The sequence below is a fragment of the Schistocerca serialis genome, chromosome 5 (assembly GCF_023864345.2).
Source record: "Schistocerca serialis cubense isolate TAMUIC-IGC-003099 chromosome 5, iqSchSeri2.2, whole genome shotgun sequence".
NCBI lineage: Eukaryota > Metazoa > Arthropoda > Insecta > Orthoptera > Acrididae > Schistocerca > Schistocerca serialis.
In genome coordinates this window covers 313973179-313998217 of record NC_064642.1, presented here as the reverse complement: position 1 = coordinate 313998217, position 25039 = coordinate 313973179, and the positions used below count along the sequence as shown (strand labels likewise).

General features: G+C 41.8%; 1 protein-coding gene across 1 annotated transcript in view; it reads right to left on the bottom strand.

Annotated features, from left to right (window-relative positions):
- LOC126480861 (uncharacterized) overlaps positions 1-25039 on the bottom strand; it is a 146855-nt gene that overhangs the window by 84415 nt on the left and 37401 nt on the right. The window lies entirely within an intron of this gene.

Here is a 25039-nt window from a genome sequence, read left to right as displayed (position 1 = left end):
CGATTTGAAAATGGCAACATGTCGACTGATGACAAACTTCGTGCTGGACGTCCATCAACTGCCCGAATCGACGAAAATATTGCCGCCAAGCTTGTTCCTCATGTTCTGGCTAACAAAAGGAACATTGAGGTGAAACATGTTATGCTTTGAAACAACAGCTTGAAACTAATCCAGATTTTCTGTCAAACGTCATTACTGGTGATGAGTCATGGTGCTATGATTACAGCCGGCCGAAGTGGCCGTGCGGTTAAAGGCGCTGCAGTCTGGAACCGCAAGACCGCTACGGTCGCGGGTTCGAATCCTGCCTCGGGCATGGATGTTTGTGATGTCCTTAGGTTAGTTAGGTTTAACTAGTTCTAAGTTCTAGGGGACTAATGACCTCAGCAGTTGAGTCCCATAGTGCTCAGAGCCATTTGAACCATTTTTTGCTATGATTACGACCCAGAAACAAAACAAGCCAAGTCAATGGAAGATGTCATCGTCATCCCGTAAAAAAAAAAAAAAAAAAGTCATGGAGTTAAATCAAACATCAAAACAACGCTGATTTGCTATTTTGATGTCAAGGAGTGTAATTCAGAATTTTTTCCCTATCAGACCGTCAATCAGCCCTTTTATTTGGAAGTTTTAAGAAGATTGTACAGACGTGTTCGTCAAAAACTACCCAATTTGTGGCAGATAGACAACTGGTTCTTCCACCAAGACAACGCACCTGCACACACAGCCATCTCTGTTAGTTTTTGGCTAAAAATGGCAAGGTTCCGCTGCCGCACGCGCCTTACTCCTCTGACCTGGCCCCGTGCATCTTTTTCTTATTTCTACGCATGAAAAGGGACTTGAAAGGACACCGATTTGGTAACACTGAAGAAATAAATAAAAAATACGAGGGAGGGGCTGCCGGCCATTTCTAAAGATGACTAAAAACCAGTTTCGAATAATGGAAGCATCGGTGGGACAAATATTCAGTTCAGTTGAGAACTGGTGTTTATGTAGTCGCAATCTAATAGGAACAGCTTGTTCGCGACTGCGGTGGACTTTTGAGATCGTCCAGAAGCTTCCAAACCGTTCCCTTCGGATAATCTGATACGTGACACCGTCACTCAGGACTCTGTTTCTGTCAAACGCTGCAATGGGACTGTGAGCGTGTTTCACGTAGTCTAATATTGAAATCCATATTTAATTACGGCCTCTCTTATCTATTGAAATTATGTTTTTTGTAACACGAATACTGTTCTGAACAAAGGAGGATACAATTTTGCTATCCCGGAAAAGATCGAATCACCAGAACATTTAATTCACGATCCTCTCGTTGGGAACGGTGTTCTGCCATTTGGTCAGACGACAGTGCCTTGCGCGTTTTTTTCAGAGGCACACTGAACCTTTTCTTGTTCCTCAAAAAACACTGTCACAAAAAGAACCATTATATGCAAATTACTTCGTTTTGTGATCATATGCATTACTAGCTATACTTAAATAACTACTTTGGAAGTTTAAATGATTTCCTTCATACAACTAACTCTGCGACTGTCAACTATTCTCAACGGTATGATATTGTTCGAGTACCACGTGAACTGTGTGTTTCCGGACCACTCCAGCATATGTGTAGCGCTATAACAAGCAAGAGTAGAAACTGACAGGTAGCACTAGTTGTACATCATGGAGATAAATAACACAATGACCGACTCAAATAAGCTCTAAATGGTAAGAAAAATGATACCGGTAAAATGCGAGCATCCTAACAAAACGGTACGTGATGAGTGCAGTCACGGGGAGACGTAAAGTCAGAAAGCTGTAACGAAGTAAATACTGACTGGCAGGATAGCAGAATTAAATAATTTATTTGAAAACAACTTAGAAACAAGCTTACCTCCTTCTGTATTTGAAATTGAAAACTGAATGCCAACGCTTACTTGACTTAAGAGACATTAATATTTTCACAAATATCTCGATCTCACCATGACGCATAGTCACTCGTTCATGTCAACAACTGATTACAAACACTAAAACCAAAGATGATAGTTCGACAGTGCAATTGTAATGTCATTACATCGCTAATCGTAGAGATTATGAGGTTTGCATAAAATTAGTCCTTACCTTACAAAGGCAGTAGGACATACATGTGAAATATCGCGCTACTGATCATCGACCGAAAAAAAAAATTAATTTCTGTCTAATCAAACGTACAGAAAGGGACCGCTAACGTACAGGAATTCCAGAGATTTTAAAAAATATACTAACTCTGGAAAACAACGATTAGAAATCATAGTTTTCGTTAAGCCCAAGGCACGAACCTAATGGGCAGTACTTTAAGTATGGCTGAAATAATAAAATTTAAGTGCATAATACAGAATTTTAATTTAGAGAAAGGGCAAAAATCAAGCAACAATTTTTCAGCGGGAAACTTAAGACTTGATACCAGAAATGACGGTGGTCATATGTTAGTAGATTTTGTCTAGAATCCAGATGTCTCTCCTTACCACATTCTTCCAGATGAAAGCTAAAGAAAATAGACTTGGAAATGACCACATGCAACTAAAATCAAACTAATTGCTACTAAACATAAACAAATTGTGCAGGATGCAATGGTCTCAAGCTACTTTAGAGCTAAGTGTTCGTTGACTAATGAGATGCGGTACTAAAATAGAGAAACAGAAGACTTAACAGGCAGGAGAGCGTAAGGACACATAATGAGAATTTATTTAAGAACAGGGAGGTATACCAGATTAATTTTACAGGTTCAGCCTCGTAGAAACTTGAGATTAGAAACAAACAGATGAAAGCGGAAATCGTTTAACGAAGGTACTTATGCCAGTAACGACGGTACTGTGACCTTCCGGGAGGGGGTGCTCTTTTTTTAAATTTAGACGTCTTAAAACGTTCTTTACGCCTTTTTTGACAGAAGTACTGTCCTAAATCAGGCACTGAGTACGAAGATAGTAAAGAACGTGAAAATCTCAAAACGATCATGGCGACATTTCAATGGCAAGCAAGAGTTTCGACCAAACATGAACAGAAGCTCGGCAAAATATGATGAACTAACCAAACTTGCTCCTAAATCAAACCATTTGAGGAAATGCAATGACATTTTTCTACGAGAAACAATTGAAACAATGGGACTATAAAGAAAATAAAAACTTATGTTCGGTATCCACTACATTTCACCAGTCACAATGGCAACGCCTCAGTAAACAGATACAAAACTGTGTAGTCATTCGAACATTTCTTAATTTGCTTGTATGTTTCAAGAAATGCTGTAGAAACAGTTAATAATATCAGATGTGTCACGCCATTCGAGGTGTTAACAAAAGAAATGAGCATGGAGACGGGGTTTGAATAGAGATGATTAAACCCGAGGAAAATTGATACGTAACTACAATTCCCCCAAACTGGAAAATGCTATATTTGTTCACTTTCATCGGCGCATGGGGTAATTTAAGATTGGAAACTCGGCTAAAAATACCCCCGATGATCAATGCTGTTTTCAACGGTCCTAGAGGCAATTTTTGGGTCCTTATTTTACGCGAACGACTTACAGAAACGTCCAATAACCGAAAGTGAGGCGTATCTGGAACATTTATGATTTGCTGATATCGTTATGCTAACCTGGTGGACATAATCGTCAACAGCAAATTGAAGAATTTAATAGAGCAAGTTTGAAAATGAGAGCAACGTAATATGATGAGCATGAAAACAGTATAAATTAACAATAATGAATAGAACCAATTAATAATGCATGTCCGAAACTTAATGGTTCACGCTGCGAGAAATTAAAAATGATGAAAATTTATTTTTAGGGCAGATGTAGACTACGACTGGATGGACTGCAAAATAAATAAACAGAACAGCAGAAATGGCATACAACTTTTCAGGTTTGCTCTGTAAATCATGAAAAGATGCAGAATGAGAATTATTTGGGCAGCCAGGAAAAACCAACAGTTGGATCTGGGAACATGTAAACCTCTAGCTTTAGGAAGCCTATATATTTCCTTTACCTTTTTGTCCGCAGTTCGTGGCCTCGCTTTCTGAGCACGGGGTCCCGTGTTCGATTCCCGGCGGGGTCGGGGATTTTCACCTGCCCCGAGATGACTGGGTGGTGTTATGTCGTCTTTATCATCATCATTCATCCCTATTACGGTCGAAGGAAGCCAGCGGCAAACCACCTCCATTAGGAAATTGGAAATTTGTTGTAAGATCTTATGGGACCAAACTGCTGAGGTCGTCGGTCCCTAAGTTTACACACTACTTAATCAAACTTAAACTAACTTACACTAAGGATAACACACACACACACGACCGAGGGAGGACTCGAACCTCCGACGGAGGGAGCCGCGCGGATCGTGACAAGACGCCCAAGACTGCGCGGCCTTCCATTAGAACCCTGCCTAGTACGGCGGTGCGGGTCTCCCGCATCGTTCCTCTACGCTCTATCAAGAAGTTTGGGACTTAATTTCCATTCCATCCATTTTTGTTTGTTATGTTTAGCAATCTCAATACATACAAATAAAACATGTTACCAGAAGGTAAATGTTTCAATTTTTGCCAAGAAAGAGCCTGTTTTAAAATAGTTTTCGCGTATGCTGCGGACGCAAATTGGTGGGTCAGTGGTGAAACCGCGCGTGTTCACAGTATCACCAATTTGAACATTTCGAGGACTGTACATTGATGTTACTAAGCCTTGAACTGTGTTGTATCAACCATTTAACTGAAACAGTTTCGCGAGAGTCACAGAGTAGGTCATTGTCTAGAGTCTAGAGGAATATACTCCGCAAACACTTCAGTGCATCATATTTCAAACTGTACACATATTGGCTCCATTCTCAAGATAACAAGTTCGTTACAGCACAGTGGTCCACCAACAATCCAACGGATCTACAGGCGCTACTTTCAACACAGTACTACCGAATACCAGTATTAGCGAATCATCTTCCCGACAGTATCAGTATCCTGGAACGACACGAGGTGAAGCCAAAGCAGAGAGTTTTGAAGAAGACTTCTAAACGCGATTAGGTTGGACTGCAAAATTCAGTACTTCTTTTCTCTTTAAAATAATGTCCTAGTCGTAACACTGTAACTTGTCGATCTAATATATTGTCGCTGAATAGCGCCAACATATAAATGTACTTTCTCCTCATCTCTCCCAAAAGTTTTCCTAACCATTCTCCCATTTGTTCAGTGCATTAACGATGTCTCAGATTCTGATTTCTCACGTAGTAAACAAAGCTCTATATTTTTTTAACGGTACAAATTTGCAAACCGCCATTATAAAACGTATGCGCCCCTCCCGCCTTAGGTTCGAGTCCTCCTTCGGGCATGGGTGTAGTGTGTGTGTGTGTGTGTGTGTGTGTGTGTGTGTGTGTGTTCTTAGCATAAGTTAGTTTAAGAAACACACACACACACACACACACACACACACACACACACCAGTCTGTAGCAATTACTTAATATAAGAGAATGAAGTTTATTCAGTTTTTGGACCCTGATTTTCGCATATTTGAGCGAATGTACGAGGCGAGTATACGAGTACGGCTTAACTGCTTCTGAGTTTCACAGTAAATTTAATTTTATTGTTTTCTTCTCAGGATCCAACACGTGCAATTAATCATTGTTAACTAATGTACTTCAGTTCATTCAGTGTAACATAATGAGATTAAGTCACCACTTTATACACAGTAATTCACAGTATTTAAATTTAGGTCGTCTATTCCCACTGTGTTACAAACACACTCGAGTGGAAGACATACCTGTGACTAATACAGTAAAATAGAGACGGGCATGCCATTTAGCGAGGCGAATGTATGAACCAACGAAATTTCCAAGTGGTTAGAAATACGGCGTGATAGGCAAGTAGAAATTAAAAGGCATGCAGGAGAAACGGATCTGTATAGCTGAGGACTAATACAAGCAAAGGCTAGAGGTGTCTCTATACGGCATTGGATTTAAAATGGGTGATTCTTTTGATGATAATATATAAAATAGTAACCGTAGACGCTTCTACTCTCTATAACTAATCATCTGCAAACCACTGAAATGTATGGCAGGTTGTAAATCCACTGTACCACGTAGTAGAGCTTCATCTCGTTCCATTCGTGTACAGAATTCGGGAAAAATGATTGGTTAAATCCTCATGTACGCGCTGTAATTACTCTAAATCAACCCTTCGTGGTACCTCTGGGAACGGTAGGTAGGAGGCACCAGTAGATACTTATTTTTGAAGTTCTGTACCCAGGCGTTCGCGAGATAGTTTGCATTTATCTCGAAGCTTCTGCCAGTTCAGATTTTTCACCATTTCCGTAACATTTTTTCTATGAACAAACAAACACGTAGTCATTAGTGTTGTCCTTTACAAACGCTAAATGTCTCCTATTACACATTTGTGGTGTGGGTCCCGTACTAGCAATATTCAATAATGGGTCACACAAATATACTATAAGCAAATCTCATTTATTGACTGCCACCTGCATTACCTATGACTGAGCCTATGTCATCATTCCATTTTATAGCCCCACAAATTGCTGCACCCAGATATTTATATGAGTCGAATGACTAATTGTTACTCGTTGATATTGCAGTCGCTAAGTACAATTTTTGTTTTGTGAAGTGCACAGTTCTACATTTCTGATTATTTAAAGCAAGTTGCGAACCTTTAGATAACTTTAGACATGTTATCGCGATATAACTATTTCTGCAGCTTTGAGTACTTCAGTAAAGATAACTGAATCATCGGCACGATTAATACTGTCATGTTATTACTATACTCCACGAACAGCAAGGATATTACAAATTCACTGGGCAACATCTGAAGTTACTCCTACATCTATCACTATCCATCCACAATGTCTCGGCCTACCAAAAAATCCTCCATCCTATCACGAATTTCGACTGATCACCAAGCTGATGTGATACCGAGTCCAATGCTCTTCATAAGTCAAGAAATACTACGTCTGGGTGATGACGCCTTGACGCTTTCTCTACGTCGTAGCCAGAGTTTGGTTTCACATGACCTATGTTTGTGGCATAGAGAAGGTCACAGTGTTGGATCTCAGAATAGAAGATTTTACAGCAAATTGCTGTCAGTGATAATGGTCGACAGTTCCGTGGTTCACGTCTAATATCTTTCTTGCAGAGGGGTGTGATCTGAGCTTTCTTTCAACTAGTTGGCACAGTTTCTTGTCCGAGTTGTCTACGGTATATTATGGTTAAAAGAGTAGCTAACTCAGCCGTATATTCTCTACAGTCTGATAGGGATTCCGTCGGGCCCTGGGACCTTGAACGATTTCATCGATTACACATGTTTCTCAACACCACTGACGCTAACATCTATCTATCTCGTTTTTTGTAGGGGAGCGAGAATAAAACTGGGGTAGTACTCCTGTGTCTTCTTTTGTAGAGTTACATCTAAAAACGATATTCAGATTTTCTAATTTTGTTTTGCTACGCTCAATTTCAGTTTCTATGTTATCTTTAAGTGCCTGACACTAACTTCGGCACTGCTGACAGCCTTTACATATCAAAAGAAATTCTTTCGCTGAAAAGAGATTTTTGGGTAAGATTCTGCTACACTAGTATAAGGCTTGGAGCGGTTCCCTTTTGACTGTCAATTGCGTTTCACTTAGCCTCTATCTATTTTAGGGTTCCGTACCTCAGTCTGCAAAAACGGGACTCTATAGGACCAATCTGTTGTCCGTCCGACTGTTCAAAACTCTTTTTTTCTGAGGAACGAGTAACCATATCATGATGGAACTTGTGTCACATATTTTAAGATCTATGATCCCTTAGCGATGTAAAAGAATGAAGCTTTTAAGTCAATTCGGTTAAATGATACGGTCACTTTTGTCACATCCTGATACTCGCAAGCTCACTCATTAGAACACAGGATACTTTCCCTTGACGTAGAATCATGACATTTTGCGGGAAGAATGATTTCACAGTGCTAATAAAGGAAAATAATCAGGACATTGTTAATTTGTAATTATATTTCTTTTGTCATTTGTTATCCCAATGCAAACCCCACCGCCGCCCCACACCGAACCCAGGGTTATTGTGCGGGAGAGGAACTCTCCACGTCCACCCGAATGACGTCGTAGAACTTGAAGTGTTATTTTTTAAGGTAAAGTCGGCTTTTACACATAAATTTCGGCTGGCAATTATTTCGTAGTCTGCATGAATTAGACAGCCACAATACTCAAATGTTCAAATGTGTGTGAAATCTTATGGGACTTAACTGCTGAGGTCATCAGTCCCTAAGCTTACACACTACTTAACCTAAATTATCCTAAGGACAAACACACACACCCATGCATGAGGGAGGACTCGAACCTCCGCCGGGACCAGCCACACAGTCCATGACTGCAGTGCCACAATACTATTGCATCTGAGAGCGAGGACGCTGTGGTCAGCTTATAGTGAGTTTAAGCGTAATCGGGGTTGATAAAGCATGCACAACTGACGTGAAAGCACTGAAAATGTGATCCGTTTTCCGTAGCCATCATTGTATTAGTTTACTTTAACGTCACAGGGTGTTTACGATAACAGTCAAGGACAATAATGTCGTGGTTGAGAAGCATGAAATTCAAAGTGCTCAACATCAGCTGTCTCCTAATGTGGGCAAAGCGTCGCGAACGCCAAGTGTTATTCTTGCCAGTCTTGGAGCTCACCTCTTTCGAACGATCGTTTTTTGCTCTCGTTGCCACATCTTAACAACAGGCAGGAGCTACCGTGGGCCTGTTCAGACTTCTGGCTTCTCACTTGATATTTGTATGGGAGACAACGTACGAGGCACTTCTATGATCCATTTCGAGCAGAGCTTGATACTTTGTGAACTGCCTTCGTCGCGCATTTCGCGCTAGCTATCGTAAGAATAAGACAGGAGAGTTTGTAGTGCGTATCACCTTCATTCTCTCTTTCGAGTCAGACGATATTTGTTTTCCTCGATCAAATTGTTTTCGTGCTTAACTACACGAGTGCCCAGGGGCAGCAATGCACTTATTTCAACTCAACTCCAATACTGGGGAAACCTGTCATTACTTGAGTTTACAAGACCTTCCGTATCTCGTTGCTTTCGGCTCAGAGACCTCCAACTTCCGGGGACAAAACAGCTTTCCTTCGGGGCAGGCGCGCTAACGGCGACTCAGAGGCATAGTTCGCTGTTTCAGGAGCAGTAAACACGAGTGCGGCACGGACAGCTTAATCCGGGGCTCCGGAAGGACAAAAGGGTTCCGCTGTACGGGTGGCCTCAGCCACAGACACACTGTGCCTCAGCGTCCTGCTCACACAATAGAGAACAGAAAGCTTTGGAATATGGAGAGGGGGGAAACCATTTTAGTTCCAGAACTGCCACAGCGAGTCTCGGCGACCACTTGCTGAAACTACCATTTCGTCCTGCTCCTGGACAACAATACAGCAAAAAATGAAGATTTATTACTACAGGTGCACCGGAGAAAATTTCCACTTCAGTTTACCGACGGGAAGAACAGTATGAAAATACCTAAATTCATAGGAAACCCAAATGGCTTGCCTAGCGGCGAGAACGTGGTTTCGGATCTTTCGCGGGTGCGAAAGCACGTTTTTAATTTGCTTTCCTGTATCTAAATTGTTGGTGGGAACAGCGAACTAGATTCCAGTCCTTAATTAATGGGACAGGAAATATGGTGCGCCGAGTGGAGACACAGAGACTTGAAGGGAAGCGAGAGGTGTTTTCTCAAAGCAAGCTCGTGGAGACTTGGCTCTCCGAATATATCGATTAGCCGCCTGCACCAGACGGACAACACGTGATGAAGATCCCCGTCGACTACCTCAGATTTTACGAGCGGATAGAAAGGCGACAATACACCAACGTCCCCGCCGATTTTATGCTGACCAATAAGAACCGGTCAGTAGGCACACCATCTACAACCACCTACACGATACAGCTATGGACGCTACAGCCAACTCACTGTACTTCACAAGTCAAATTATAATGGGCGCTGTAGCTCTCACTTATATCACTAAGAGATTATCCCGGAGCCCGATACCAGTTGATGGTTGGCTATTTAATGGATCCCTGGGGCAACAAAAATTTGATTTTCAATATTTCGCCTAATTATTTACTAAACTTAAAAATTTAAATTGCTATCATAATCTAATCATAAAGAGGTATAATCTTATGTTAAATACTTAACACAATAATACAAATAATACAGTTAGAAACTGTATCTTCAGGCACCCTAACTGACAGCGTGCAAATACGTGGACTTATTTGAGCATGAGAGCACTTCGTGACTTCCAACAAACTTTACACACAATTTGAAAAGTTTACGAAACTTTTCTCGCTAACACTCTTCGCAAATAATGAAAGGCAAAAAATATCGCTTACTGCATTTTACATGCAGTAAAACTTTAGCATCAGATATGACGTTTTAATTTATTAATTCTTTACTACCGACTATTTGCAACATATTTTTCAGACAGTATACAAATGTAAAACTGAACGTACCAGCAAAATTAAATGACTGTACGACACATGTTCACGACGTATGACATCAGACATTTAAATCGTGAAAAACAAGCTTTTGCTTAGGATGGAGCACATTTTACCAAGACTGTATTCATTCAGTGTTTCACAATGAAAGCGATTTCCAACAAACTTTAAGTACGATTTTAAACCTTTTCCAACCTTTCTCACTCACATGCTTAACGGCAAATATTTAACATGGGCGGTCAGTCCTTTAAAGCATCGGGGGTTTGCTGGTTTGACGCTCAGCATGGTGGACGACAACTGACCGAACGAGTCTCAGTGCACGTTGGTACAAGTGCCGACTCTTGGACGAAAACCAGATGAAGCATGAATCCCATTTGCCAACAGTGCAATTTTCTGACCGGTGCACACTATCTTTATCACCTGCAGTATAGATAAATTGAAGGAAATTCTGAAGTCCGTCTACGACTACTTCTTCATTGTTTTTCAACTGAATCAATAATTATTTTAATGTACGCTAAAATACGGTTGTCTTTTCTGAATTCAAAACTGTTGTCTCTAGTAAAACTAGATATACGAGGGCTATCCACAAAGTACATTACGTTTTGGAATTAAAAATAAATAAAGTATTGGAAATTTTTTTTATTATATACAGATGAAAGCCACACTTAAATACTACTTTTCTACATAGTTGCCATTTAAATTAAGGCATTTATCGTAGCGATGGACGAGCTTGGAAATTCCTTCGTCGTAAAATTCGGCCGCCTGCGCCTTCAACCACGTGGTTACCTCTTCTTGAAGCTGTGGTCGTCATCAAAACGCTGCATAGCCAACCACTTCTTCATTGCTCGCTCGGTGCCAGGTCGGGACTGTACGGCGGATGAGGAAACAACTCCCACTTAAAAGATTCGAGAACTTCACGAGTGGCATTTGCCGTGTGGGTCCGGACGTTGTCGTGAATCAGCAAGATCTTTGAGCCCAACTTTCCCCTGCGCTTGTTTTGTATTGCTCTTCTGAGGTTGTGCACAGTTTGGCAATACCTTTGAGAGTTTATTGTAGAGCCTCTTTCCAGGATCCACAGAAATCGTATCTCTACCGAGTTACTGATTAACCACGTGGTTGAAGGCGTTTTCTTAACCATCTCCTATATTCAGACATCGGGCACTTCTCAATATCTAAATAAGATAAAAGATAAAACTTTTAAACATACAATACATGCAAAAAAAATTTACATCTCCTGCTGTTAACTTCATATGCTTTCCTTTGCCTGCTTGGAGTATTCATAACGTTTAGAACTGCTACGTGCTTCAAACGGGAGGATTCGGTCCCATCGTTTTTCAGACCCTTGCGGGCTTGGGAGGATTCGGTTCCATTTTTCTGACCGCGGGAGGATTCGGTGCTGCGCCCTCCTATTTACATCGCTACACATTCCAAATCTAGCCTGCATCAGGACTAGATTCGAAGCAAACAAGCTACTTGTTCTCAAAAAAACTGTGAATCAATTTTAGTGGATACATCCAGTGGAACGTAGTCGTCACCAAATAATCATTTCTCATATACACTTATCATTATACGTTACACGAACAATATCTGTGTACCTTTCACACGGAGGTAGTGTTACAAGTAAACTCCTTCGCTCTGACAGGCGTCGCGCCACATGTGCTAGTGAGAGACCGCAACCAGTGAGGGGTTGGCCAAATTCAGAGCACACTACTGCGAGCTAGGAAACTAAAAACTGTACAGTTAGCGCTTTGTCGGCCTGCAACGTTCCACAGCGGAACGCGTGAGGAAGATGCAGACGATATGTGCCTCAGAATCTTTGGCTCGTACACGAGGTAGCACTGTGGTTAAGGCATTCGACGTCTGTTGAGGAGGAAATGACTCCAGATTCCTTTCTGGTCGTCTCTACTATTCTCTGTCATCGTCTCCGTAATTCACTGTAGACAATGCCGCCCTTCACGACCATACGACCAATTTATCTTCCTCTTCTTGCGACTTCGTTTTTTACGGCAGGTACAGTTCTACGCTCCACATCCACCAACCACTCTTAAAACTACGCATAAAGAAGTTTTATTCATAAGCAAGTAATCAGTGTAGAGGAAGACTTGCACAGGAGATTCACTTGAAATGCTTCCGAAACCCATTACCTAATCAGGAAAAAACAGGATGAACAGAGATTAACGTCATGGATATCTGAGGCAGGGTACTAGTTATTTAGGAGAAAACTAAATTAAGGAATCGATTCTGGGCTATGCCGTCACACAGACTTCAATTCAGTTTGAGTTTGAAGAAAACCAGAACATTTAGATAATGGTGATTGGTTTGTGGGGCGCCCAACTGCGCGGTCATCAACGTCAATATGAAGTCCCAATTCTTTCGCAGTCCAATCTAACCACTGTCACGAATGATGATGATGATGATGATGACGATTAAATGATAAGGACAACACAAACACCCAGTCCATAGGCAGAAAAAATCCCCAACCTGGTCGGAAATCGAACCCGGGGCCCTGTGACAGAACATTTAGAGGATACTAAGTAGCAGCAAGTGAACCCCGAGCCATTTATTGTCAAATTTCAAAACCATTCCGCCGCTCCCCGTCATTCACCTAGAAACTGAAAATACCGCTGCTAAACAATATTCAGAACTTAGCGTATATACAGGGTAGGGCAAATAAAAGCGGCCAGGACGAGTGCAGACGACTGGACGTGAATGTAGTTACAATACTTATGGTAGAAAAATTTTTGACACTACTTTTATTCGTTATAGAGTTTATGTGCAACCAACCGAAGACATTACGCTTTTTTTTTTTTTTTGATAAAAACACAATGAAACCAATGATTCTGAACAGCTCAAGAGAACCAGTGGGCAAGCTCGAGTCATGTGAAATGTTTAGATGTAATTTTTATAGTAATACGCGCAGTAAGTGTAATTTGGTGGGTTCTGCAAGAAATGAGCGTGTCTGTACAAACATGCATGAGACAGTTCTCCCAGGGAGGTAGGTGAGCAGGGACGTGTGCTGATGAGCGAAGTGTCAGTCGCAATTAAAGTTCTTAAGATTTTTCAGGCTACAAGTCTACGGACTACTAGAATTTCTGCGGGAGTTCAGAAGTTTCCAACAGTTGTGCTTGAGGACTTTGAACAGCAAAACGGTGTTAGACTTAAAAATTTGTTGGACTAACTCTGAACTGCAGTGTTATGTTAGACATGTGAAATTCCTGAAAAGGTTTGTCTGCTTTGAGAAGCTATCAAGAACCTATTTTTTGAACTTTTATCTTTTAACAACAACGTGGTGAGTCGGATTTAGCGCATTCTTAATCGAGCTTGTGAATCAATCGGTCGTTGCACTCTCAGTATTAAGCAAAACTTCAAGAAAAAATTTATTACCGAACAGTAACCAGCACGCCTTTAGGACATTTATTCATTTTGCCAATCAATCCTGCCTCCAATTTAATCGAGGTATACGGTTCAAATGGCTCTGAGCACTATGGGACTTAACTGCTGAGGTCATCAGTCCCCTAGAACTTAGAACTACTTAAACCTAACCTACCTAAGGACGTCACATACATCCATGCCCAAGGCTGGATTCGAACCTGCGACCGTAGCGGTCAAGCGGTTCCAAACTGTGGCGCCTAGAACCGCTCGGCCACTACGGCCGGTCGAGTTATAGGGAAGTCAACGAAACGGTAATAGAACTGGTGTATGGTCTCCCGTAGTCACATACGATGCCAATGAAATTTAAAAATCAGGCACGCATATAGTTAACCTCTCTGACACAGAAACAGTGTGTAAGTAAAAATGCTTTAGTAAATCAATTTATATAGTACGTAGGATGAACTGGAAGACAATACTATGCGATTTTCCACACTTGTCCGTAGTCGCCTACACCCAGTACCCTCTATTTCCGTTAAACAGTCTATATCAAGTAGCTGCTCATTTTCGACGAATTTCACTCTCAAGGGAAACTCCCCATCGCCCCCCCCCCCCTCCGATTTATTGATAAAATGGTCCAGTGGACAGTCCGTCAAAATCTGAACACACGTCAAAAACTGAACATAGATCAAGCATGGAAACAGGAAGAAGGTATACTGAATTGTGAAAAAAGAAGCAGAGTAGAAACAGTGAACGGTCCAAGCTCAAGATGTGCTACATCGAACAAAATGTAAGAATCATGGCGACGTGATTGAGTCGTCACGGGGCTGGGCTGCAGAGTGGAAGGATCCACGTCCAATTCTCCCTCGTGCCCAATTTTTTTTTTCCCCACAAAATTATGAATTTGCGTCCGATCATTGACATTTCTATTCTTCTGTAGTCTTGGCAATTGTCATACTATACACTGGTTACAGACTGAGTCACGAACTTTCCATTCCATCTCTGTCGTGTATTCTTGTGTAGTCTTGGCAATTGTCATACTATACAATGATTGCAGAATATGAGTCACGTGATAAGAACGTATTACCGCCCCAAGTAAATGTGATGAACAGTGAGAGCAGGCGAGAGCCGCATAGACCTGTCACAGAAATGGAAACAAGTAAACGGGTGTGAACTGTGTTACAACAATGAAATTCAGGACTCATAACTTCCAATACGGATCACGAGAGTCATAACACGTGATACTTGTGTAGAACAAATAAGAGGTCCCTTCCTTACACTTCGCTGTTGCAAACGAACGTTACACCGCGACACAGACACAAACTGGAATACAGCGATCAGACTCCTCAATGACTCTGGTGTATGGTCTCCCGGGTGGTAGGGACATTCGAGCATCGAGTGACATTATACTGAGTGCACTATCCGAAAATTACCTCGAGCAATTAAACAGAGAACCGACTCGTGGAGATAACATCCTGGACCTACTGATAACAAACAGACCCGAATTTTTCGACTCTGTAAGTGCAGAACAAGGAATCAGTGGTCATAAGGCCGTTGCAGCATACCTGAATATGGAAGTTAATACGAATATAAAAAAAGGGAGGAAGGTTTATCTGTTTAGCAAGAGTAATAGAAGGTAGATTTCAGACTATCGAACAGATCAAAACGAAAATTTCTGTTCCGACACTGACAATGTTGAGTGTTTATGGAAAAAGTTCAAGGCAATCGTAAAATGCGTTTTAGACAGGTACGTGCCGAGTAAAACTGTGAGGGACGGGAAAAACCCACTGTGGTTCAACAACAAAGTTAGGAAACTACTGCGAAAGCAAAGTGAGCTTCACTCCAAGTTTAAACGCAGCCAAAACCTCTCAGACAAACAGAAGCTAATCGATGTCAAAGTTAGCGTAAGGAGGGCTATGCGTGAAGCGTTCGGTGAATTTGAAAGTAAAATTCTATGTAACGACTTGGCAGAAATTCCTAGGAAGTTTTGGTCTTACGTTAAATCAGTAAGTGGCTCGAAACAGCATATCCAGACACTCCGGGATGATGATGGCATTGAAACAGAGGATGACACGCGTAAAGCTGAAATACTAAGCACCTTTTTCCAAAGCTGTTTCACAGAGGAAGACCGCACGGCAGTTCCTTCTCTAAATCCTCGCACAAACGAAAAAATGGCTACATCGAAATAAGTGTCCAGGGAATAGAAAAGCAACTGGAATCACTCAACAGAGGAAAGTCCACTGGACCTGACGGGATACCAATTCGATTCTACACAGAGTACGCAAAAGAACTTGCCCCCCTTCTAACAGCCGTGTACCGCAAGTCTCTAGAGGAACGGAAGGTTCCAAATGACTGGAAAAGAGCACAGGTAGTCCCAGTCTTCAAGAAAGGTCGTCGAGCAGATGCGCAAAACTATAGACCTTTATCTCTGACGTCGATCTGTTGTAGAATTTTAGACCATGTTTTTTGCTCGCGTATCATGTCGTTTTTGGAAACCCAGAATCTACTCTGTAGGAATCAACATGGATTCCGGAAACAGCGATCGTGTGAGACCCAACTCGTTTTATTTGGTCATGAGACCCAGAAAATATTAGATACAGGCTCCCAGGTAGATGCTATTTTCCTTCACTTCCGGAAGGCATTCGATACAGTTCCGCACCGTCGCTTGACAAACAAAGTAAGAGCCTACGGAATATCAGACCAGCTGTGTGGCTGGATTGAAGAGTTTTTAGCAAGCAGAACACAGCATGTTGTTATCAATGGAGAGACGTCTACAGACGTTAAGGTAACCTCTGGTGTGCCACAGGGGAGTGTTATGGGACCATTGGTTTTCACAATATATATAAATGACCTAGTAGATAGTGTCGGAAGTTCCATGCGGCTTTTCGCGGATGATGCTCTAGTATACAGAGAAGTTGCAGTATTAGAAAATTGTAGCGAAATGCAGGAAGATCTGCAGCGGATAGGCACTTGGTGCAGGGAATGGCAACTGACCCTTAACATAGATAAATGTAATGTATTGCGAATACATAGAAAGAAGGATCCTTTATTGTATGATTATATGATAGCGGAACAAACACTGGTAGCAGGTTACTTCTGTAAAATATCTGGGAGTATGCGTGCGGAACGATTTGAAGTGGAATGATCACATAAAATTAATTGTTGGTAAGGCGGGTACCAGGTTGAGATTCATTGGGAGAGTCCTTAGAAAATGTAGTCCATCAACAAAGGAGGTGGCTTACAAAATACTCGTTCGACCTATACTTGAGTATTGCTCATCAGTGTGGGATCCGTACCAGATCGGGTTGACGGAGGAGATAGAGAAGATCCAAAGAAGAGCGGCGCGTTTCGTCACAGGGTTATTTGGTAACCGTGATAGCGTTACGGAGATGTTTAGCAAATTCAAGTGTCAGATTCTGCAAGAGAGGCGCTCTGCATCGCGGTGTAACTTGCTCGCCAGATTTCGAGAGGGTGCGTTTCTGGATGAGGTATCGAATATATTGCTTCCTCCTAGTTATACCTCCCGAGGAGATCACGAATGTAAAATTAGAGAGATTCGAGCGCGCACGGAGGCTTTCAGACAGTCGTTCTTCACGCGAACCATACGCGACTGGAACAGAAAAGGGAGGTAATGACAGTGGCACGTATAGTGCCCTCCGCCACACACCGTTGGGTGGCTTGCGGAGTATAAATGTAGAAAGTAGATGTAGACCGGAAGAACAGCTCATCAATTTGGCGAAGATGTGAACACAGATCTCCCCCTTAGCAGTCCAATACCGCGACCACAGAATCCGACGCCGCGACAATTCAATTCAAATGCGCACTTATTGAGATTGGACCGTTCACTGTTTTGATTTTGCTTCACTTTTCACAGTTCAGTACATTTTTTTCCTGTTTTCGTAGTTGATCTGTACACAGTTTTTGACAGACAATCCAGTGAGCCATCTTATCACTACATCTGAAGGGGTGCCATGGGGAGTTGTTTCCCTGTCAGGAGAGTGTAGTACCTCAACAGTCCACTGTATCATTTGTTTTCAAGAATGTGTAGTTGATAATGCCTAGCGATACGATCACCATTATCTTCCTCAAATGAAGAGACAGAGCATGTTTTTTCGGAGACCATTAAGTAGCAATTGTGCAATGTTATGGCCAGTTTTCGGACTGAACAACCACCACAACCACCAGCAGCAGCAGCAACAAAAATGTGAAGATTGAGCAACATCGACTGTTTGTCAAGGTTACACCATTGCAAAATAATGAAACGCTCCTCGGAAAAGCACATCTCATATATACCATGAATATATCCAGTCTGGCAGGTTTAGTAACCAGCTAGATTTTGCTCACATCTGAAGGGGAAAGCGGAAGAAAGTATTTTTCATCGGTTTAGTAAGGATGAATCTGATTACATTATGTGTTGTATTTTCGAATGAACCACATGCTGTTGCATAGTTCCATTTGTAGTAAAAGACAGAACTGCCTTCTATATAAATTGCTTTGTGTTTTTATCTGAATTCAGTCCACGCATAACACGCAATAATTCAAAATGACACTACTGTGGGTTAGACACCATTACATGTCATTGCATTCTGAATTCATCATCAATGGCTCCATATTCATTTCAACGAATTTATATAATTCCTTTATATCGGTCACGCAGTAAACTTTTTCGTTATGGATATTTTTGGAAAGTTACACTAATATTTCTTTATTTCCATTACCCAGTTTTCGAGACTTTTCAGGTCCGTCTTCAGTTGATGCATGCAGATGATTCTTTTGGCGAAATTCTGGGTACTAGAGACTGCTCCATGCAGCGGTATGGGCGGTAGTGGTGTTAACAAATCCACCTGCCAGATACCATTTACAGTGCCTATCTGCCACAAGATGAGGCACTACTCACCTAAAACACAGAGCGTCATCACAAACTCCCCCATGTGCTGGATGCTGGTGAGCGTCTATGGCAGCTCGGCAATGAAAATCGAATCTGCTAACTGGATGTTAAGACCAATACTGCCCATACTACTGCATAAATCACTCTAGTACCGAGCGTCATGCTAGAAATGTAAAAGTGTAAGCTTCTGCTCGGCTTATCTGATAAGCTTAGGCAGGCTCTAAGATTAGTTCATGAAAATAAGTTATTTCATACGTGACTGGTCGCGATTATCTGCATTTATAATCAAACACGTATTATTCAGTGAACTCATTTGTGGATCACACATGAAATTTAAAAGCTCTTACAAATGCTAGAAAGTGCGAAAACAAAACACTCGGTACAACTGCTGACGCCTAATAATTTAGCGAGGCGAATCCTATTACTCGTGGAGTGAGGCTCCTAGCTATGACTGGAAATGTGTGTCAAAAGAGACACGAAGTCAAATCGAAAAACTGACGGTCGCTTTTGCGATACGTGCCAGGTCCCATCAGTATGCTTATGTTCTGGTTGGCTTAAATGGTTCATCTCCAGTTTACACAGAGGGCCTGTTTAGGGCGCTGACTTCGAAAGCAGGTCAGGTTCCAATTCTGATTTTCGAATTCATCATTTGTTTGGTACGCCAGGCAGTCTGGTTGAGGTATTTAAGCGATTTCGCACATTCGTATTGGTGAATTTTCGGCTGGTTCCCAATCTACATCCCTGAAATACAAGACAGAATGTATAGGAAGTAAACAAGGAGAATTTCCGCGATTCACACGTAAATTTGTAGTTTTAATTCCTCCCCAATGATAAAGGAGTATCTTCAACGCCATCCATCCATAGAAACTAGTGCCAGATCTACCATGAACAGAACTTGATTTGCGCTTTTCTCACATGACATCCTGAAACCCAAGGTCCAGGGGAAGGAGGTGGATCCGCTGTTTCTCGAATCCTTTGAGCCTTCAAACAGCACCACATCAACGTTTAGTGACTTCAGTAGATTATACGGGGTACCAAACAAAATTTGTGACTGTGCTGATTTCTTGAGTGTGTTATCTTTGATGAAGGTTCATCGTCAGCAGTATCAGTAAATTCATAAGTTTCCCACAGAAGTGTGTTGGAACCCTTGTTGATCATGTATACTAATGACGTAGAAGACAAAAATAATGAGCCCAAACTTTTCGCAGATTATGCAGTTATCTGTAATGAAGTACTATCTGAAAAAAAACTGCAGATATATTACATGAGATTTTGATAAGATTTCAAAATGGTGCAAAGAATGGCAATTTGCTTTAAAATTACAGAACGTAAAACTATGCAATTCAATTAGGCACAACTCATGTAAATAGCTGAGTTTAACACTTGCTAAGGATGTGGAATGAGATTATCAAATAGGCTTAGTCGTAGGTAAAGCAGGTTTCATGTTTCTGTTCATTGGCAGGATACTGGGAAATGCAGTCAGTCTACAAAGGAGACTGGTTACAATACAATTGTGCTACTGGGAAATGGAGTCAGCCTACAGAGGAGACTGCTTGCAAAACATTTGTGCGTCCCATCTTGAGACTGATGCAAAGAAGGACGGCACGAATGGTCAAAAGTTTGTCAAAATCACATGTGGCCGTCACATAACGCTGAAAAACCTGAACTGGTATTCTCTTGAAGACAGACAAATTACCCCGCGAAAGCCTGCTTTAAAAAAACGGTATTATGAGAGCACCAAGCAAGTCTTCGGCCCCGGACGTACCGAACGTGCAAGGATAGTCAAGACAAGTTAGACACATTACAGAACGCAGAGAGGAATCTAAGCAGTCATTCTTCCCATACTGCATAAGCGATTGGGACAGTATGAAATCCTGACTTGGTAAATACCCTCTGTCATGCACTTCACATTGGTCTGTAGAGTATACAGGGTGTCCCAGGAGGAATGGTCAACATTCAGGGGTATGAGAGGAACAAACATCTGAGGCAAAAAAACTTCACGCGGACAAATAACCGCCGTATTCCGAATAGTGTCGGAGATAGAACACATTTAATGTACATTGTTATTTTATTTTCTACAGTATTCATTATATTGTCAGGATTGCATGTGCACAGCGGTAAACATTACGACATGCGTTTTACAATGAATCAATTGAAAAACACGAATTTTTAACATATTCACTCTAAGCATTATCGTACACGTCACATTACAGCTGTTGTATAGCTCAAAATAACTGTTCGAATATCTCACCGTCAACTTCAATGCATTTGTGCTTTCTGGCGAGATCTAGTGTTACTTGTTTGACTGTGTGTGTACGTTCCCTAACGAGCACAGCAGCGTTCATGATGCGACCAAGCAGTTCATATCGCGTATTCACCTTCCGTTTGTACAAGCTACATCCAATCCAATAAATAACAATCTAGTGTTGTAAGCTATGGTGATCTTGGTGGGCAGTAATTTTTCTACCACGACCAATCCAGCGATTAAAATAAGAGCGGTTGAGATGTTCCTCACACGTTTTGTAAAATGTGGAGGGACTCTGTCATGCTGTAAATACAATGCAGCCCGTGTAGCCAAGGGAACGGCCTCAAGGTATTCAACAAACTAATTTTCCAAAAAATTTAAGTAATTCTGTTCCGTTATTTGTTTTTTTTTCTGAACTGCCTGGTTCCTATCACGATGTTACTGTACGTGCCGCACCAAGCAATCGAAAAATGAAGCGGTTGGGTTTTCCTGTGATCATCGACGATTACGTATGACGTCTGTTGCTGATTCCACCCTGTGTAAACGTGACTTCGTCAGTGATTAGTACTAATGGAAGCAAATGATGAACGTCATTTAACCAGTGACAGAATTCAAATCGTGTAGCACTGTCGCCAATATGAAGATTGTTGACACGCTGTATGCGAAATGGGTACACGTTTCCGTATTTAATGTTCGCCATACGCGTCTTCGGCGGGACACTGATACGTGCGGAAAGTCGGAGTGGGCTCCTAGCAGGACTACGCTGCATGATTTCAACAATAAGTTGCTGTTCCTACTCAGGTTGATGAACTATAAGTTCAGAAGAAAAATGGAAACTTTGAAGAATATCTGTGTCACACCATGTGATGAAAACTTTGGTAAACACTCTACGATTAGGAAAGCGCCAACGATATCCTTCGATAGCGTTGCTAATTCTACCACAGCACAACCCGTGAACACAAACCATATCTGCATAGCCTTCGTAAGTGTAGATGTGTCGCAAAGCCAGCCAAAGTACAGAGTCAACTGATGCTTCTCTCTGATGCACTCCAAATCCCTCGCACTACTTCACTCACAATACACCATGGCCATTGCGCTTTCAACAGGCTAGTTAAAAGGCAGATAAACAGCTCGAGCAAAGAAGTTGAAAGCAGCGAAGTAGGTCAGGCTAGAATAAGACGTCGAAGAGGTTGGGTGGGTAAAATACATACATGCGCGCTACTAGCCCAAAAACAAACGTACATGAAATGTTTTCAATAACGGAAACCTTTTGGAATAGAGCGTATACATACGAAGTGTTTTGCTTCATATCCTTGAATGTTTACCATTCCTCTTGGAATATTTTGCGTGAGTTACATAGGCACAGATATAGACTTTAGGTAGGAGCCCTGAAAGGCGGTATAAAAAGAAAGTACGAGCGTACATTCAGAGACCAAAGCTGAAGGTGTGGGGAAAGCAGGTAATACTACGGCAACGGGAGCTGGAGTGGCTCTGATGATAGGGCGGTTGGCTCCAGACTGAAGGGCACGGCAGAGCGTAGATTGTTCTCTGTTCTAATTTCCCGCGGGCCGCCCAAGGCCGGCTCGCCTGCTGCCTCGACTTTCAAGGAGGTCAGAGGTCGCCGTGGCGCTGTGCTGGTCACACTGCGCCTCCCGCGCACCGGACGCGAATAACAGATGCAGCGCGTCCGCCTCCGTTCTGCCACGTGACGTCCTATACGTAATACCTACTAGCGTCACAACAAATACATTTAATGGGTAGGTGGAAAAGTGCTAACCCACAAGATCACCTTTTGTGTTACTGCATGTTATATATTTAATTACATCAAAGACACGAATAGAAATATAGTAAGACAAAGCAGTGTATATTGTAGGCAGGATTTGTTAGCGGTAATATGGAATTACTCACCAGCGTGAGGTGCATTTGAAAAAAAGTGAAGAGACTAATCGCTACTGAAGTTTTCACTTTTAAGTCTCGGGATCGTTTAGTCGATGTGGCAGCGTTTTGAAGATGCTAAATGGCAGACGCTATAAGAGGCTGTGCATCATAGGGAGTTTTACTATTAAAGAGAGTACGCTTCGGCAGCGGTCTGTCAACACATTACTTCGTACCACATAGGTCTCTCGAAATGACCAAGGACCCTCCGCCACACAACACAAGGTGGTTTGGTGAGTAAATATTTGTAGATGGATTAAACGAGAGAATGACGGACGAAGCAAGGCGGACATATGACTATCACTAGCAAAGATCTTCCTCGTTAGAAGTAGTCTACAAAGTTGTACCAAACATAGACCTCACTTGCGAAAGAAATTTCTGACATACGCCTGAAGCACAGCACTGTTTAGACTAGATTAGATTAGTACTTGTTCCATAGATCATGAATACGACACTTCGTAATGATGTGGAACGTGTCAGGTTAATAAAAGGTGTCTATACAAGATATTACATTACACAAAATATTACATGACACTCAATTTATTTTTTTATTTTTTTGTGGGGGTTGGGAAATTACCCACTTACTATACCCAAAAATTCATCTAATGAGCAGAAGGAGTTGCCATTAAGAAATTCTTTTAATTTCCTTTTAAATGCTATATGGCTATCTGTCAGACTTTTGATGCTATTAGGTAAGTGACCAAAGACTTTTGTGGCAGCATAATTTACCCCCTTCTGAGCCAAAGATAGATTTAACCTTGAGTACTAAAGATCATCCTTTCTCCTAGTGTTGTAGCCATGTACACTGCTATTACTTTTGAATTCGTTCGGAAGTGAATCATGGACTGTGAGAAACCTGGATATGTAGTGATACAGAACGATGCCGAAAATTAACTGAACTGATAAGATGACGAATGACGGTTTTCTCTGCAGAATCGGCAAGACAAGGAATATGTGGAAAATACTGACGGGATGAAAAGGCAAGATGGTTGAAGAAAGTAAGATTAGAGCGTAACGTTCCGTCGACGACGACATCTCAGAGATGAAACACAAGCTCAGAGTATGCAAGAATAGGGAAAGAAATCGACCTTCTCCTTTCAAAGAAACCGTCGCGGCATTTGCCTTACACGATTCAGGGAAGTCGCGGAAACTCTAAAGCTGAATCTCCGGACGGTGTTTGAACTATCGTCCGCACAAAAGTGAGTCCAGTGTGTTAACCACTGCATGATGACAGGGCATGTGTTAACCACGTCAAGTAACAACTTCCACGGTACCAGAAGAGCCGTAGAGTGCAAAACCTGTAGAGGTAGAACACTGGAATATATGCATACAAAAAGTAACTGAAGTGGAAGTGTTACTCTGGTATGAAGAGTTGGCATAGGAGAGAGAATCGTGGAGATCCGCATCAAATAGGGCAGAAGATGGTTGGGGAAAAAAGTGGCGGAAAACCAGTTCTGTGTTTTTTTTTTGTGAAAATTTTTTCTGCAATAACGATAGAGGGATGTCCGGTCAGGTGATCAGTTAATAATGGTTAACAAATAATGGGTGTGGTAAACTTGCGTTATTATTCTGAGAAAAAGCTGGAGGAGGAAATGTCATTCAAAAAAAGGAAAAGGACGATGAAGCGTTTTCTTAACACTCGTGTTATTCCATGCCATTCAATGAGTCACGCAACGGTCTGCCCTCAACATGAAGATGAACGTGCGAATTGCGTGCGCCTGTCTGTTAGCATAACATTGATAAACAACTGTTTAAACAGACAGTATTCTCTCTGCTTACGTCGTGCGACCGCACCGCACTAACTTGAGCAAAATGTGCAGCACTATTACGTAATGCAAGGTGCAGTGCTGCAACAGGAACAGAATGTTCTGCACTGAATCTGTTCACAAACGACAGTTCGGTAGAGCATCGAATGCCTTCCGGAATCCAAAGAACAGCGCGTCAACGTGGATGCCGTCGTCTACTGCGCTATGTCCCGCGGGCGAAACGAGCAAGTTCAGTTTCCTAAGATCTCTGTTTATGGATAAAACCTTTTCCGTAAGTCTACAACACATTTATCAGCGATATAGGCCTATAACTGTGTGTATCTGTCCGAAGACAGAAATTACGTTTACTTTTTCCAATTGCTTGATATACTGTTCGCCTTTGA